At 31.9% G+C, this 4236-nt stretch overlaps 1 non-coding gene across 1 annotated transcript; it reads right to left on the reverse strand.

The window, feature by feature from the left end:
* Positions 1–590: 590 nt before the first annotated feature.
* Positions 591–694, reverse strand: LOC113688703 (U6 spliceosomal RNA). The gene has a single exon (XR_003448066.1). It is a non-coding gene; the product is annotated as a U6 spliceosomal RNA (small nuclear RNA).
* Between the last annotated feature and the right edge of the window lie 3542 nt (positions 695–4236).

The raw sequence follows: 4236 nt of genomic DNA on the forward strand, positions 1-4236 counted from the left end.
ATGTAAAAGTACACTTTTAAAAGTAAGGGATGAAAAAAGTCATTTTATAAAATGTGAGGGACGTTTTGAACGATTTTCCCTTCTTTTATTGTCTTTTGTTTTCTTTTTGTTTTCCTTTTTTTTCCTCTTTAATGAGAGAGGAGTTAAGATCTCATCATTCGAGTAGTTACTAGGAGAGGGTTCTTAGACTTTTCTTGCTATTATATTTAAGATTCAAATTCAATGCCTGACAGTTGGGGTGGAAGGGTGTGAGAAGGGATGAAAAGTGAAAAAAAAATTAGAAACTTTGCCAGCAAAGGTGTACAAAATAATAAAAATTAGTTATTAATTATTATTGGTACACTAATTAGTTGTAGGTATACAGCAATCCAAAACAAAGAGCAATACTAATAGTTTTGCGTTACCGATAGTTACTTAAAAAGTACCACATGTTATTATTATCCATAATAGAGTATTATCATTTATGTATTAACTCCACTTGCCACATAGTGGTGCTCTTGTCCTATATATTGTATAGATAGATATTCTTAGTGTAAATATGTACATAAGAAATAAGATTTTGCGTCCCTTTTTTGAATTATCTCAATGGTAAATATGTATTTGAAGCACGTTAGCAACACGTATCATCCTTGTGCAGGGGTCATGCTGATCTTCTTTGTATCGTTTCAATTTTATCGGATGTCTTCGAAGGGACTGAAGCACGTTAACAACAATTTACTTAACAAGATAATAGTTAATTATTTCAAAACATTTTTAAACTTGACAATGAAGGATATCATGGCACTTACCTAGAACGAGTTTAAAAATTTTAACTCGTTAAGCCCTTCAAAGATTCAATTCATCTGATCTTTCATAACAAAGAATTTTTTTTAAAAAAAGATTCAATTCCTTCAATATTAACATAATTTGGTCAACTATTTAATTAGATGGAAGGTAAATTTTCGTTGTGATCCTTTGTCTAATGCAATAAAGAATTCTGTTTGACCATATTTAATCATTCGTTTCATTTAAGAACATGTCAATTGCTTCAACCACCAAAAAAATCAAATTAAAGCAATTCAATATAAGAATTCGGTAGGTGGTCAAATTTGTGTAGATGGTGTATCTTTATAGAAGCCTACATGTGCAAGGGCATTTAATCTCTCACTGATTATGATTTATGACAGCTATTAAATTTGGAATATCTATCACTTTTTTTTTTTTTTTTGATATGATAGCTTCCTATACTATGGGAAGGGGATGACTTGAAGAGGTCTTGGGTTAATCTGGAGGGGAATGAACCACCACCGGACCAAATAGGTGCATTACGCATCCGCCTAGCTTTTTTAAGCAAGGCCATATTTAATTGTGACCTTGCCTCCCACCCCACCAAATCTTAATGCATTAGTAGTGTCCACCAACTCAAAGGCCGGTGGTTTTGGAATATCCATCACGCCAGCATTAAGTTGTATAATAATTGAGTATAGTAACGGCTATATTTTACACAAAACAAGGAATTAATTAGATTTTGTCGCATATATTAAATTTAATTAAAGTCTGAAATATTTCTAAACGTGAATAACAAAAGCTGGATTTTCAGAATCTACAGCATTTAAAAAATACATCTAATGCAAAGTCAATAAAAGTAAAGATATCTGGCTACTTATACCTAGTACAAATGTAAGAGATTTACATCACTTAATAATTTTTTAGGAAGCGTAATAACGTTGGATCGGTCAGTTTCATCAGTAGATTTTGGTATGTTTGTTGAAGTTCAAGAAATTATATATCAAAAAATAATTCACCAAACACATGACCTAACTCAATGGGTTATTTAAGAAAAATTTTCTTCAGCATATTAAATAAGAGTTAATCTTTTATATATTGACGGTGTATATACTGTCACAATTGGATGTAAAATTTGGACTTCAAATGTAAAATCACATGTAGCTGAGTTCTGTTATATCTCAGGAGCAATTAACCAGTGAAAGTTGGATTCTACCTAATCTCTAGATACAATTTATTGTAATATCTTGAACAGTTAGGATAAATTGACGCTCACTGCTACCTGCTAAGCATGCATGCGTGATAACAAAGCATGCTTGCTTTATGATAAGGGAGATTAGGTAACTTGTCATAAGCAAAAAAGCTATGTGTGATCAATATATACTTTCTACTCGATCTGTGGCAGTTGTTGGGGACATGATCAGCAGCATCCATTAATTCGGAATAACAAAACTGGCTGTGGACTAATCGTCCGACTCACGGCACCATTGAGTTGCAATCACCTCGTGTTGATCCAACGGTGATAAAGCATTTTGTGCTGCCAAGGTATATCAAAAGAATACAGTTAGGCTTTTATTAATAGCAGCAATTCTTTTTCACTTAGTGATAAATACTTTTTTTTTGGACGCGATAAATTTATTCTATACCTGAATCGCCATTGAACTAGTGGATTCAAGATGGTCAATAGAGAATTTAAAGGGGACTGAATCGCCACCGCCTTTGCACCTGTGGATGAAATTTTCAGAAAATTTTGAACAAAAATGCAAGTCAAGCGATCCTTGACCTATATTCAAGAATAACTTTAAAACTCTGCATGGTGGCTAGAGTAGTTGGCTAGAGTAGTTGGTTACATGGTGATAAATACTTGATCACGACAGTTAGCATCAAAGTGAAGTTGCAATTTCAAAATCTGCCAGGTGGATACTGAGGGTTGATTGTTAGCCTTTATGGTCAGTGCTATCCTTTCACTACTCGGGAGAAAGTAATTGGAATGCAATCACCTCATGTTGCCTGGGCGTAGTAAAATGCTTTGCATTGCCACGGAGCGGAAGAAAATAAAGTTGGATTTTCACTAACAATAATTGCTTTTGGTGTAATAGTTAATGCTTGATACTAAGGGCTCTGTTTGGATTTTTCAATTTTTGAAAAACAATTCCTTATACCATATAAGAACGAGTTTAGGATAAAGACGGTTTTTAGATTTCAACCGCAAGGGTGGGGCTATTTTGGAAATGTGAGAGTGTTTGAAGTGTAATTGAAATATTGAGTACAAGTCATTATAGCTTTAATTTCACTATAATTACTTATATAACCTTTCAGACATTTAAAGTTAGGGGCAGGTTTGGTATGTTACAATGTTTGGTGCCAAATTGAGTATCAAGTACAACTGAATTAAGCTTGTGTTTTGATAGAATTACATAAAAGCCCTTTTAATCATTGATTATACTGACATCCAAGCCTTCCAATTTCTTGAAACCTTTCTCATCCGTTAAGGAATTAATTGGATGTTTACATAATTGAATTTTAATTACAATTAATTAACTTAATTATTATCTGAACAATCATTATCATATTTATGCCCCCATGTTTAGCCAATACCCTTTCTTCTTTTTCGATTTCACCCATTTGGTTTTATTATGGTTATTAAATATTTGGTGGAATGCGTAGCTTTTCCTTTAGATTGAGGTGAGTTCTTTGGGTTTGTCTTCTTCGATTGTAATTTTTTTTCCAGATGATTGGTTTATTCAAAAACTCCATATAATTTGCTTTTTGATACTTCTAATTCCAAAAACTGGCTAATTGTATTGTTTTCCTTAGTAGATCCCAGAGATTTTGTCTCTGGTCAAAGTACAATTTGAGATAATATTGTCACTTTCTAAAATAATCAGAAAAGCAATTTTATCATCTTCTCCTTCTCGGCCAAGGTATTATCTCTTTATTTAAGTCAAATAACCTTATTTCTCATGAACTTTCTCCTATTGTTCTTGATTCCAGGGATCTGCTGACTACATTCCAGCAGTTATGGTTCAAGTAGTTATTTTTTCATGTAATATGGATTTGGAATTCAGCTTGTGTTTATTTTAATTGGGAATTTTATAATTGTAAAATTTATTAACTTAGAATTTTGTAATTCATTGAAACTAAAAAAGAAAATTAATCATGCTACATAGTACTAAGATGTCATTTGTACTCTATTTGCTTTCCATGTTATGATCTCGTTTTTGTATTCTACTGTTTATATAGTTTCAAATACAAAAAATTTACTTTTTATGCTATCTAAAAGAATTTGTAGTGGAACTTGATTAGTTTAAATGCTTTAGCTATAGTACCATTTTGATTGCATTGTATTAATTCATTTACTCATAATTGTATGTTGTACAATGATAAATAATGTTTCTTGATTTGATTGAAGCAACTATTATCTATAGTTCAAACGAGTCAATTAAGTAGAGATGCTATATTGGATACTTA

This window comes from Coffea arabica, chromosome 5e (genome assembly GCF_036785885.1).
Source record: "Coffea arabica cultivar ET-39 chromosome 5e, Coffea Arabica ET-39 HiFi, whole genome shotgun sequence".
In the NCBI taxonomy this organism is placed as follows: domain Eukaryota; kingdom Viridiplantae; phylum Streptophyta; class Magnoliopsida; order Gentianales; family Rubiaceae; genus Coffea; species Coffea arabica.